The 13,793-nt window shown below is 40.1% G+C and overlaps 1 protein-coding gene across 17 annotated transcripts in view; it reads left to right on the top strand.

The window, feature by feature from the left end:
• The window catches only part of ATP2B2 (ATPase plasma membrane Ca2+ transporting 2), a 439,575-nt gene that overhangs the window by 172,717 nt on the left and 253,065 nt on the right, over positions 1–13,793 (top strand). The window contains exon 1 of one of the 17 annotated variants that reach the window (XM_049826144.1): positions 11,391–11,610. The exons of 14 other annotated variants lie outside the window; for them this stretch is intronic. The gene's annotated coding sequence lies outside the window, so the exon portion shown is untranslated. Of the gene's footprint in view, positions 1–11,390; positions 11,611–11,904; positions 11,926–12,649; positions 12,826–13,793 lie in introns of those variants that run through there. 2 more of the 17 variants (XM_049826147.1, XM_049826143.1) reach the window with 2 other exon arrangements.

The following is a 13,793-nucleotide window of genomic DNA, read 5'->3' as shown; positions in this document are numbered from 1 at the left end:
GCAAATGGACAGAGCAGAATCATCAGTACTTTCTGTGTAAACAGTAGAAAAAGGCAGTAACAGTTTCTGTGCCTTAGTATCTGGCTATTTGGAAATGAAAGATAAGTTTTGATATTATTGATGGAATGGAGATGACTCCACAGTGGGTTTGTATGTTTGGAGTGGGGTTTTTTTGCTTTGTTTTGGTTTGGTTTTTTGGGTGTGTGGTTTTTTGTTTTGGTTTGGTTTGGTTTTTTTTTAACACTGAAGTTTGTTTTAAACTGTTGGAATGTATTGTCCAATAAAATTTGAAAAATTTCCTTATCCACACAGTTTAAGTCTGGTCTCTAGTTTTATTACTCAGCTCTGTAACACTAACTAGAAATTATATTTGACAGAAGGATTCCACAAGTGTTAAACTTAAATGCAAGCAGGTACTCTTCCTTCCAGTGCATTGAGTTTCTTTCATCAGTTGGTTTACAAATACATCCTTTTGCACCCATTCAAATAATGTACTGTAAAAGAAATTAACTTATTCTGATTCTTAATAATGTGATAGACTTAGTTTATTACTGTGTAATTATATTTAATTTATTTTTAGTTTAGACTGTGAGAAAGTAAATGAAGTTCTGTTTTCAGAAGTGTCAGAAGTTTTTGTAATCTTGTAGGGAGGAAGAAGAGGCATCACAAAGATGCTTTCCCAACTATTTTAGAGGGTAGACACAGGAACCAGTTCTTTTTAATTTCCTTAATAACAAATGATCACTCTTATATCTGTACATTTTCTCTGAAAACTATTCTGGATTACATGCAGTGTTTTGCTTTCTGCTAGCATCAGTGGCAAGACTTCAGATGACAATATTGAGAGTACAGCTACAAATCTGATGTGGGACGGGTATTTCATCCTTTTGCATATGCACAGGACACTTACTTAGCTGTAAAATGGTCTTTCTGACAGCCAAGGGACACCATTGCCTCTTAGGAAAAATTCCTTTGGACAGCTACAGGATTCTGTACGTTTATTAGTTTAAATAACAGGTGGAACTCTGGTCTTGTACAGTATCATGTAAAGTTGCTATGAATTTTTTTCCAGTTAAGCCTGTGAATGCACAGTCTGTTTTCTTCATAGCAAATTAAATTGCTTTTGGGAACTGAAGGTGTTGTTACTCGCTTTAGTGAGTACGCTGAATGGAAGACGGATCAGGTTGCTGGAGAGCGACCTCTCGGGCAGCTCTAAAACAATTTAGAGCTCTTGAAGGCAGGTTGAGCTAAAACATGACAACCAAATACCTTAGCAAATGAATGCAAACACTTCAGGTGGCACCGTGGACTGCTGCCAGCATTGAGTAGATGAAGTGTCGTGTGTGATCATTAATTAAGGGGGACCCCAGGATTTTCATAAACCAGGAAAAATCAAAGGCTAACAGCTAGTGTAAAATGTGTCTTTGAGAAATAATTTCCTTTCTTTAAAGACTATTTCAGCTTAGCATTTGGGTGTTTCTTCAGAGAATTAATTATTTGAAAGTCAGTGTTAGTATATATCTCAGTGTTTTTGGGAAGCTTGTATTTGAGTCTTCTCTCCCCATTCACAGCAGTTGTATTTACAAAAATTCCATTATTTTAGAAGTAGAAAACATAGAATTCTGAATTATGTTTCATTATATATTTTATTATTTTATCTCTTACATATATTATGATCTTCTGTTGTTGTTCCTGAGTTAGAAATAATGAAATGGCAGGAGGACAAAAACCTCAGCGGGATTTAATTTTACAAATAATATGCTGAGGGTTCTCATCACTGCTTTATCTAAACATAATGCTGTAAGCATCTCTGTTGCTTGTGAATAAGATGATGTTTGGAAGCTACAGCAGCTCTCAGGAAACCTAATTTTCCTCTCCACAAATCAAAGTTAGGAGTATTAAATATAATTAATATGGGATATCTCTGTTTAACTGTTTTATGGTAGGTAAGCACAGAACATTTAGATGTCTTTAGTGAGCTAAGTTGAGGACACATTGCAGGACTGCAAAATTTATTCTTCTCCTCAAGGTCAACTAACATCTTTGAAGACTGACATCAGTGTTCAAGAAATATATGTCTTAATCCTAACCTTGAATGTAATTGTGTAGTTTCAGTGTATACAATTTTATATATATGAAAATATATTATTTACTTATTATCTTCTTTTTCTTGAACTTTTGAAAATAACTCTATAAGCTGTATACTTTTAGAGACTGGAGTGTCTGACTCGATCAACAGAACAACGAGATGTATAACAAAGTTATGCAGTTTATCTTTGTAGGACGACACTGTGTAAAAAAAAAAAAAAGACTATTTGTATATAGAAATTATTAAGGAATCCTTCCAAATATATGAATTTCTAAGAAGTAATGCTATTTAAAGTAGAATTTGAGTGGCAGCTGCTTATCTGATGGTGCTGGACTCTTTCAAAATTATTAAGCTGAAATGGCAGATAAATGCTTAATAGTCTTAAATTATCAGACCCTTAACAGCCCATGCATAAAGCACCTTGTAACAGTTTAAAGAGGAGAGAGAAAAGAATGATGCTTTTCTGTCTTTGACTGGTTTACAAGTGCTTCAGATTTTTTCCCCTCTAGTTCCTCTTTTTGGAGTGATTGAAATAAACTTTGCCTGTTACTAGTAATTTACTTTTAAAAAAAAATATTTTTGCCCATTCATTATATGTTTATGGAGATTCGGATGTTAGCATCATCTTCACATATTCAGCAGGTAAGGACATACGCCAGAGAACGAGTAGTATGGTAGTTTATGCCAGCCTCAGACAGGCAGAGGCAGTTGGGATTTTATCACTATGATCTGCAGTTTTATCACTGGACATTAAGCCATCCAACAGATTTATTTGGAGCAAAAACCACGCTAAGAGATCATGTCTATGAATCAGCCCTGGAAAAAGGTGATGGTGATGTTAGTTATCCAGATGGATGAGTTCTAAATGAGGCCTTGAATTCTGGCCTCCCAAATTTGCCTGCTGGTCCTAGAACACTTTCCTGTGGTCTCTGTAGCCCTGTGAAGGGGAGTTTGCCTGTGTTTGTGATGTGAGCTTACAAGTGACCCACAGTGAAATATATCATTATAATTCCCTCCCTCCCTGCGAAATAACGTGTCCTGTTCTTTGTGCTTAAAACTCGTTGTCCTTTTCTTCCTCCATTGCAAACTTATTCCTAGTTTGTGAGCATTGTTAGGTCTTCTGAGTGGAGCGACAATTCTTCCTCTGAGAAAAGTTAGATAAAAATCTAGTCAACAAATCATTCAAACTTCATAGCCTGTGCTTATTGGTAGATTAAACCTGGGTGTGATCCACCACGATTTACCATAAGTAATAAAAGTGTTTAGGGTTCCTTCTTAGTCTTTCGGTTCTTGTATTGCCTGGCTACTTTACAGCATCCTTGGGGGGCAGAGGAGATACTACCATGTGTTGTTTGCCCTTAAATCCTTTCTTGACCCATTTCTGACCGAACCCAAGGATTTTTTTATTTTTTTTTAACTCTTTCTGATGGAATAGAACTCTCCTATTAGTGAGGAATGTAGTTTTCTGCAGCACGTGAATGTTTCGGGTGAAAGATTATTATAATAATGCATAGTATGAAGGATTAGTTCACTTTGGGAAATACTAGAAAATATTTCTATTTACTTACATTGCTGGTTTGACAGACATTTAAATCCTCACTGAAGTCCCTATTCAGTTCTGCTTCCTGTTGCTACCTTGTCAAAAACATCTTTCACAAAATGTTGAAGAAAACACTTATACAGTGCAGTGTAGGTATTTGTCAGGTCAGCAAGATCAAAAAGTGATGTGTCTAGGGCTTGTTCATACATGTGTATATTCTGGTTAAATTAACGTGAGGATGTGTTTATTCTGGAATGCTCCATGTCTTTGAAACTGAATTAAAGAAAAACAAGAAGAGGCACACACAAGAGTTGTGTTTGGATGTGGGATTATTCTAGACTAGATATTGTGGGGTTTTCTTCTCCAATAACATTTTTGTTCACATGTAAAATTCTTCTGCACTAGACAGACTCCTTTATTCTAGAATAACTTTTGTGTTTTGGCAAGCCCCTAAACTCAGTTGCTTAAAGTCCTGAAATTCTGGCAAAATTGTCACAATTATTTTGTCATAGTCTTGAATCTGGAATTAAGAAACAGCTAATGGATCTTCATGACATGGTTTAGTCTGGAAGCCAAGCCTGATGCCCAACTAATCTTCACTTGCAGTGTATTTTTATTTCATATACCGAGTACTTTTTTTTACAATAAGTTTTGGGTCTGATATTTAGTTTAATATTTAATAATGTGAAAAAATATTTTTGTATATATGTTATATTTGTAAGTAAATATTCATGATTACAGTATCTGTACTGATACTTCTTCAGCTTTCATATTGTAAAGCGCAGAAAAGAAATCCCTTTGCTAAAGAATTTGAACATTTATTTTAAATCTACATATAATTGCGAATAGAAATTCTGAGTTCTCAGCGTAGTGTATTTATATATAAAAGCCACAAACAGCCATCTAGATAATTTCAGATCAGGTTTGACTGTATAGTTTGAACTCCTGGAATGGCTTTTGTGAGAAGTAATCCCAGAAGTTCTAGTGGAACTGAAAGGACCGATCTGTTGAAGTTAACACCTTTTTTTTGTTGTTGTTGTTGTTTTGGCTGAAGTGCAGCCATTCTGTCAAATCCTGTCATGAAAGGGAAGGACAGGACCGGTATAAAACATTTCGGGGTGTACCAACAAGTTCCAGCCAATACCAGTGAAACCCTTCAAAGCGCCGGAGCCAGCCCGCGAGTTACTGCAGAAAGCGAGGTGGTGGCTGCCAGCCCCAGTCGGGGCTGCCCGTGCTGCTTGGGGAGCCCTGGGGATGTCAGCCGACCCAAACTGACCGCTTTTCCCAAGGTAGGAGGTTGCGGTACGGGGAAGGACACATCAGAGTTTAATAGCGATTTATCTGACAGGCACGCAGAGGAACATCAAGAGCTGCACGTCTTTTGACTGGGCGTTGTGGCCCTGCAGCAAGGAGAGACTGGTGGTGGTGGGGCATGGGGACAGTCGCCCGACGAGGCGAGGGGTGGCTGTGTGGTCCCCTGGGATGGGGGTCCCAGATGCCCTGGGGTCTGCCCAGGTGTGCACGTCACCGTGCGGGATGATTACTGCCACTCGCAGAACAGGTCACAGATACCCGCGGCTTAACAAAGCTTAACAGGTCAGATTGCTTTGCTCAATAAGCTATATAGAGACTTTTATCTTATTATATTGGAAAAAAACCCTCGACACAACAGAAGTAATTCCCTCAAGGTGATTAATTTCTAGGAAATATGTATCCTAGTTGCATTATTTGCTGAGCTAGCAGAAGTCCTTATTTAATAGTTTGTTAAAATTTTGTTATCCCTTTTTAATTGCTGAGAGTGATTGAACCTTGTCGCACTGTTATTTCCCTTTATGTTAATCATTTGCTTTTACTAGAGTAATGTATTAAATACTGCTGATACAGGCTTCAATTCTTAGCCATTTGATATAGTCTTAAAAAAGACTACAGTGGTAACTACTGTGTCAGTCTAATGAGATTTACAGTAAGGATATCGAGGTATGTATGAAAAATCCATATATTGAAGAATGAAAGCTTAAAGAATGTCTTAAAAGGAGGATGCATTTTCTTATTATTAACAGGTCATAGTTGCACTTTAATTCTCTGCCATTATTTATTACTTTCTAATCTGTCTGAAATATGACTGTAACAGTTGTGCAATTTCAATAGAATAAAGCTGGGTTTCTTTTTTCAGGTGCAATCCAAGGCCATAGCATGACCTAGCTATGTAAAGGTGGTACTTGAGATTCATATCCATATCGTAGTCATATGCAGTTTCACAGTAAAGGATGCTCCTTCAGATGCATCCTGGCTTTGAATATACCTTTCAAATTGAAGACGAGTGATTTCCTCTACGCAACATTAGCCAGTAAGAAGAAAAAACAACCTCTGTAACACCGTGGCAGTATTTTGCATCAGTGATATCAGGAGAAGGTATCGAACCAAAATTCTTATTCTAAAATTCTCTGTTTTTTTCTGGGAGTATAGTTTTGGTGAGGTAGAGAGCTGGGTCCATGTAACCCATCTCTATATACAAAGTTTCAACCCTATTTCCAAACATCCCTGAAAGATTGTTTGAAATCTGTAGTCTGATGCAAACTAATGTGATCCTTTTAAATTGTAGAATCCTATAATTTGCATTTAAATGTCAGTAGCCTACCAGTGCCTCTAAGGGCCTATAATCTCCATTAGGACCAAAAAAGCAGGGATATGAGATGGAAGAGGAACTGTAACATTCCCTTCCAGAACACAGAGAAGGGAACTCCTATGGTGGAAAGCCACAAATGACTTCTGACTCCCCTTACTGGTACCAATATATTCTGTTAAGTAAACAGATTAATGCTAGAAGACAAGTTGGCACAAGTCCTGTTTCAAAGACTGGCACATTTATGGGGTTTAAATGCGTGCTAAATGAAAAAGTGATTCCTAAGCATATTGACCGTCTCATTCTTCAGTTCCTAAAAGTTGTGGCACCCTCAGAAGATTATTCTTTAAACCTCTTATTAGGCCAGTTTATTGGTTAAGATTTGTTCTAGGTGTCAAAAAAATAATTTCTCTCATCTGCATATGATATGGAAGATTCTGTCTTTAAACTTAAAAAGAAGGTGGAATGCTTGTATAATACTGTTTTCATATTCTTAGGAACATCTTAGACTGTTGAATCACGAAGAAGCTGATTTCAGCTGTGGCTTTAGGTTTGGCTGTATCAGATGTTGCAGATACTTACTCTGGCAAATACAGATCACTTTGGAGGAGACCGTGAAGATGCTTCTCTGTCATTGCTCTGGTTAGACAGTGGCAGTGAGGCAGGTTTACTTAAACTTTATTGGGAAGCTCAGGCTTATTAATGCTTCTTCCAGTCAGCTCTGCTTTTCTCAGGTTTTGTTGTTCTTGAAAGGGCCTAATGACCTGCTTGGGTGATCCTGAGAGTCTGGTTTTGTTTTCTGTGGCAGGGAGGGGGACAGCAATGCCAGCCCAACCTTGTAGACATCTGCTCTTTTGGGGCATGCCTGTTAGGGAATGGAAGAAGAAAAATTATTGTATTCATAGATATCAGACGGTAGAGACTGAAGAATGGGAGGTAACCGCAGAGTTGGCTGTCTGGCAGGTTTCCTTTCGGATACTGAGGAAGCAGGGAGTCTATCTAGGAAGTGAGCTGATCAGGACTGCGATAATTTATCAGTCAGAACAAGTAGTAATTTGTACAGTAAAATAAATTTGGTAGATATAATAGAACAGTTCAAGGCGACTATGAGATTATATGTTTTAAATGCATGCTTCTTCTCTCCGCACCTTCAGTACTCACCAAGTAGACTCAGGTATGTCAAATACCCTTCCTTCAAAGGCAGGAAAGAGCTAACCAATCAAGCAACTTATAACCATTCTAATTTAAACCAGTGAATATACTTATTTTATAGTTAGGGAAACTGAAGCACAGTGGGATCAAGTGACCTACTAACATCTCATAGTCAAGGAACAGCAGGGCAAGTCCTTGAATGTGAGTGTTCTGAGGTCCCTCTCCTCTACTACTTTTATTAGGTCATGTTGCTTCCTAGGATAACAACATGTTTGCGCAGTTTGGAAATGCAAGCTGTTCCTTTGCAGAAATATTACAGCAGAATGTTACAAAACTGGAGAAACAGCAAGTCTGAAAACAGATTTAATTCTTGTTTTTAAAATGTAGCAAATGAGATTTAAAAATACGAAAGGCTGCCAGTCTGCTGTTCTAGTTTAACTATCTGGGTTGTGATTAGAAAAATATTAGAAATCTACTGCTGATTTCCAGTGCTATTCCTCTGATTGGACAGGCTCACTGAAAAGGAGGTCTTGGTCCCCAAGATCCTGAAAGAGGAATTAAAATTATGTTCCTGTGTTTCCTGTCATTAATTATCTTGTGAAGACCTTGAAATGTGCTTATGATTTCTATCACCAGCACGTATGGAATTAAATTTTTCTCCAAAGAAATTACGTAGACTCTTTCTTTTGCCTCTGAATATCTTCTGAATTGTCAGTTGAAGTTTTACCAGAGAAACAGTTTTTCAATTCATATTTCAAGCTCAACAGCTAGTCTCATTCCTTTCACATCCTATTAGCATTGTTGTGTTTTTTAAACTTAGTTCCAAGAAGCATCTTTCTATTTTCCTTTCCATTTTTCTGCTCCTTTTCTGCTCCATTTCCATTCCTTGCCCCCAAATTAAGGTGTTAAATTGTACTTCTGTCAGAGCTAAGTAATATGCCACTGGATGCTTTAATAGGCATGAAGATGCGCTGACAAATCTTCATTTCAGGAGAGGCACTGTTCACACATTACATTGTTGTGCAATGCTTTGCTATTAAATTTTATGACGAAATATCTAGAAAAAGCACCAGCTAACACTGTAGCCATTTTGAGTTGCACATGCTGAAAGCCAAATGAATTGGAAAATTTTACTTTTTTCACAGTTGTGTTTAAAAAAGTAAAAAACCCCCTCCCTTAAACTCTGAGGTCAGAATATTACTGTTGGTACTGCTTACTAGATGGCCCATTTCTGGGGGTGGAATTGCTGCTTTTTAGCTTTGGTTGTAAGATACCAGTGTATCTACCGGCTACATATAGCAGGTATTCCCCGCGTTAAGTGGTTTAGTGACTTTGAGGGTAGCGAGCACATCCTAAGCCCTGCAGCTGGAACCTCGTTCTTATTGCAGGAACCAGATGACTTCCTGGCATTGACTTGTGGTAGCACTGGTGTTTAGCAGTCGGAGAAAGGATCTGTAGCATTTCTGAAGAATTAGCACTTGGAAGCTTTAAGTAAGGACAAATATAATATGACTCTTCATTCATAGATTCTTGATTGAAAACCATGGCAAGCTCCAGTGGTGTGCATGGTGCCATGACATAGGAGTTCAATTCTTACTTCAGAAAGCGCATCTTCTGGGATTGAGCTCAGCACTAGTGGTTGGCCTCCTCTTGCCCAGGTGGCAGCAGGATGACAGCGTTGCGATGAAGGTAGCACCGACACTAGCAGTAAAATACACGCAGCGCTGTGAACAGGCTCCAAACTGATGAGCCTAGCAAAAAGGTTAATAGCTTGTTCATCTTCTTTTGTGGTATGGTACTACAACAGCCCTACATTAAATGAGCACTGGGGATATTCATGTGAAAAGTTGTTCGGTTGGATTGGGTATATAAATACATGTTCAGACTAGGATTTTTTTTTTCTTTTGAACTTTTTTTTCCCCATTATTTTCCTCCTCTCCTTAGTCCCTTGCCTATTCTGTTAATCTAAAATGAGAGTTCCTGATTAAGTATAATGTAGGCATTATGGGTCTCTACCCGAGCTGAAGTTTCTGTAGTACAACACACAATCTTTGGGAACAGCAGTCCTCAAACTGGCAATAGCCAAATGTATGGAACAAGTTTTTATACTGTGTTTAATTTCTTTAAACTATTCCTCTCTTCATCCAGAAAAGACAGTTTAAGAAAAATCTTCTTTAATGTATTTTGGTACTGTGTCAATCAACCTTTTGTTGCTTTTCAAATTATCTTTAAAATTTGTACCAGAAAAATGAATTTCAGTAGCCAAATTATTGCATAATATCTTAGCATCTTCCTGCTTTTCTGACAGAGCAGTAGAGGTCACCAACATTTATGGGTCTGGGACCTAAGCACAACACATCTTAAATATAACACTTTTTTGTTCTGTTACTGTTTTGTTCAGTGCTCAAATTCAGTTTTGAGGCTGCACTCCACACTCCTTAAAGCTGCAGTTTGTACTAAAGACTTGCTAAGAAAATGAGGACATGTCTCTCTGCTTAATATAACACAAAGTCACTGCATAGTGTCCTGCCATGCATGCAATTGCCTGTAGCTTTCTAATGATAAAGACAGTTTCACATGAGAAAAATCTGCATTGATTCTAGTCCCGATTTCCATTTTACTTCATTAAAAAAAAAATTGATCAGCATAGATAAAACTCCTGATCAATGATTCTAGCCTTTTTTTTTTTTTTTTTTTTTTTTTTAAATAGCTTCCATTTTGGTGCAGTGCAGTACAGACTTTTGGTTTAACTGGCTGAATTGATATTCTGAGCAGCAAGTAAGGCAGGATGACAGAGCATCAGCACAGCTACTCCTATTAGTGCTCAGGGAGGTACGCGTACTTGCAATTGCCCGCTGTCCAAGACAGAGTGAAGTCACGAACCACTGCTGTCCTAGGATACTACAGAAAAGATTCCAACTTTTATGTATGGTGTTTTATACATACTTTAAGAAAAACATGATATTTTTCTGTGTTTAGTCACTCTCAGGATTGAATGGTTTGAGGTACAGAATCGGAAGTTGCAGTTTGAACACGGTGCATGTACTGATCGCAGTTCACTCTGGAAAAAATAAAGTATTACACAGGAAATGTTATGCCTTTTAAAGGACTGATCTCTCCGTCTTATTTTTAGTACTTGGATTTTTTAAAAGAAATAACACAGAATAGATGGCGAGAAGCTCCAAGTACAACGCACTGCTTCCTCAAAGTGTAAGGCTGTCGTTATCCTGAGGCAGAGTGCTTTATTTTGTATGGTTTCAAAGAAAAGAAAAAGGGGCAGAAAGCTACACAGGCATGCGTGTATGGTGTTACAGCGTATGATAATGTGACCGGCTCAGATGAAAGAGGAGGCTATTTTGTGTGCTTCTCCTGTACGGGCTTTCGATTTTGGGGAGGGCACGACAGAAACCCAAACGCAACAGAACCATCACAGCCCTGCAATAACTGGGTTTGGGTGTGGTTTTTTGTGTATTTTCATTATAATCAACGCTGTTCTTACACAAACAGGCAGCACGAGAGGCAGAGCGAGCTGTAGCTCTGCAAAGGGGGCCCCGAAGCCCCCTCAGCAGAGCCTCGCTCCGGCGTTTGCTGCCCCCGGCGCACGATCCGCGAACAAAGCCGGGACCCTGCGGCCCCCGGGGCTCCGGCCCCGCCGCGGCAGCCCGGGCTGCGGGGGTGGGCTTGCTCCCCCCCCGGCCCCCCGTCGTGCCCCCCCCCCCCCCGGCCCCCTGCCTTCTCCAGTGATGGCGATGGGACTTGACAGCCCTCGTCCTTGAAGGTCTCTCCCGTTTCTGAGTAAGTGGCGTATTCCTGGTCGTTTGCCATCTTCCGTTTCTGTCGTTATCCCAAGGGAAGTATTAAAATCGCAAACAACAACACGGTGGTTCGGTCCATTTTTTTTTTTTTTTTTTTTTTTTTTTTTCCCCCCCCTCTCGGAGGAACGTTTTCCCTCCTCAGCGGCGCCCGCCGTCGCCTTCCCCCCTCTCTAGCGATGCCACCCGGCGGGCGATAACCGGCCCCTCGCCCCTCTGCCAGCCCGATGCCGGGGCAGAGCCCCCGGCCGCCCCCCCCGGCCCCCCCCCCCGCCGCCGGGCGGGGTGGTACGCTCTGCAGAGGGGCTCCGCTCATGGAGCGCGGCTGAGGCAGCGCGCCCCGCCGCCGGCTCTGAGGGAGAGCGGCTGGGACCGGGGATGCGACCGCGGCCGAGTAAGTAGCGCCAGCCCCAGCGCGGCAATGGGCGTAGCGAGAGGAACGATAAAAAGAGGTCTCTCCCCTTCCGAGCTTGTTTATTTGGCGATTTGCTTCTCGCGGCGGGGGGAGCGGTGCGGAGACGGGCGCTGGGGGATGCCGAGGGTTTTGGGTCGTGCCCGGGAGGCTCGGGAGAGGTAACGCGGCCGCTTCCGTGGGCTGTTCTGTGAGGTCGACCGGCGGCCGCAGAGCCAAAAGGCACTCTGGCACCAGAGATCCTTCACGGAGACGTTGTAGCCGGGAAATTCGGTGGGATCGTGCTGCGTTTTAAACGTACGGGCTCGGGTTTGATTAATTCTCTCGTTTAGGGATGAGGAGAACACGTGGATGAGATTTTGCTTTTATCATCGCCGATAAGTATCGGATGTGCCTTTTTTCTTTCAGAGGTGAAGCGCAGAAAAAAAACCACTAAAATGTGAGCAGTACAGTTTGACTTTTTTTTTTTTTCTTTCTTTCTTTCTAACTTGAACTAATGTCCTCTTATGATAGGCAAAGACATTTCTCGCTAGGAAAATATGTAATCCTCGACTGGGTTTATTTATAGAGCTGCTTATAGTTTTGCAGTGTGTACGTTTGAAAGCAGAGGGCACACAGATTAAAAAAACCCAAAGGTTGCCTTTCCATTAAAATGGATGAGAAAATACTGTTAAAGAAACAGGGACTTTTATGTAATTTCTGGTAAGCATGCATGAGGTTTCCTATGGTAAGGTGGGGAAAGGCTTTCTGTGGTGTATGGTATAATAACTAAAAATTCTGACAGATAGATTTTTTTTTTTAATTTTTTTTTTTTTCCTTTTAAAAAAAAAGAAGAATCAGCTCCAAATCCCTGAATGCTGCATGGAAAAGCTTTTGCCTGTTCCTGAAACACACAACGCTTTAACAGAAACCATAAGATTACAGGAGTCATTTCCTATTATGTAAAGGGAGATTCTGTGCGTTTGATCCCTGCCTGCGGCGCTGGCAGCTCATCTGCCCAGTGGTCCCGGGCAGCAGACAGCTCTTCCCCAACCTCTGATTTACTGACTTTAACTTGTCCTACACAAGCTGGGGCAGTTGCTTGTGCATTGCACGTCGTTTCCGAGGACTAATGAGAGGATGGCTGTAGGCAGTCCTGGAGCACTTAAGCAGCCAGGAGCAGATGCTTAGCCCCGTACTTCCCCTACCTTCTGGAAGGTAAGTATTGAAGTTGCTCAAAGGGAATGTGCATCCTTTCATGGGAAAACCGTTCATTTTACTGTTCGTATGCATCTGAAGAGCTACATGCTTATAAGGACTTCTGGTCATTTGACCTCCTGAGTACGTTCTGCTAGGGACTTTCTTAAAGGATTGCAGAGATATTACACAAGTTAGGATGCTTGAAAGAGAGCTGGCACGCTTAATATGGAAACATTGCGCTTTTGTTGCTGGGATTTGTGGTTAATATTAGATAGATGCAGTATGAAATTGATAACGAGGGCTTTTTGTTAGTCTTTGCTTAGTAAAAGGAGATTACAGATCTACTTCGTAGTCCATGCTTTTTTGTGTGTGTGTTGAGATGCATTCCTGATTAGCATTTAATTTGTGAGAGGTCATCCATATGCATGACTAGCTCTTGTACCTTGCTCTGAAATAACTGTTTGACTCAGGTATCCAGCAGGTCTTTGATCACATACAGCTTTTACTTTGTGTTCTTCTCATTTTAATCAAAATTGCTACCTGTGAAGAAGCATTTCATATTTTCCCTGTAGTGCTGGTAAAATGAGTGAGTTTGTGAATAGGGCAGTAAAATAAGGCTTGTAGATAAGTTGTGTGTAGTAATGCAGCATGAATATTTTGTTCCTTTTTTTTTTTTTTTTTTTTTTTTTTTGGTGTGCCCTCTTTTCATCCTTTTCATAGATCTTCATTTCTGTGGAGAATTGATTTTGGTCCACATCAGTGGTAAATACAGCTGCATTTTCACAAAAAAGGTCTCTTTTTTTTTTTCTTTTTTCCCTGTTGCAAATCAGAATTGAATGATATTTCTCATGCTTTTTGCGTATATAAAAAGGTTTCTTGCATGTATGTTGAAACAGCTTGGAAGAGTTTCATGCTTCTCAGTAGGATTACAGGTTACAGAAGACACGGTAATGATGAACTAGGTATCATACTGTTCTTTTAAGAGC

The sequence above is a fragment of the Accipiter gentilis genome, chromosome 23 (genome assembly GCF_929443795.1).
Source record: "Accipiter gentilis chromosome 23, bAccGen1.1, whole genome shotgun sequence".
In the NCBI taxonomy this organism is placed as follows: Eukaryota; Metazoa; Chordata; class Aves; order Accipitriformes; family Accipitridae; genus Astur; species Astur gentilis.
Note: the sequence above shows the minus strand (reverse complement) of the source record. Positions and strands in the feature narration are given on the sequence as shown.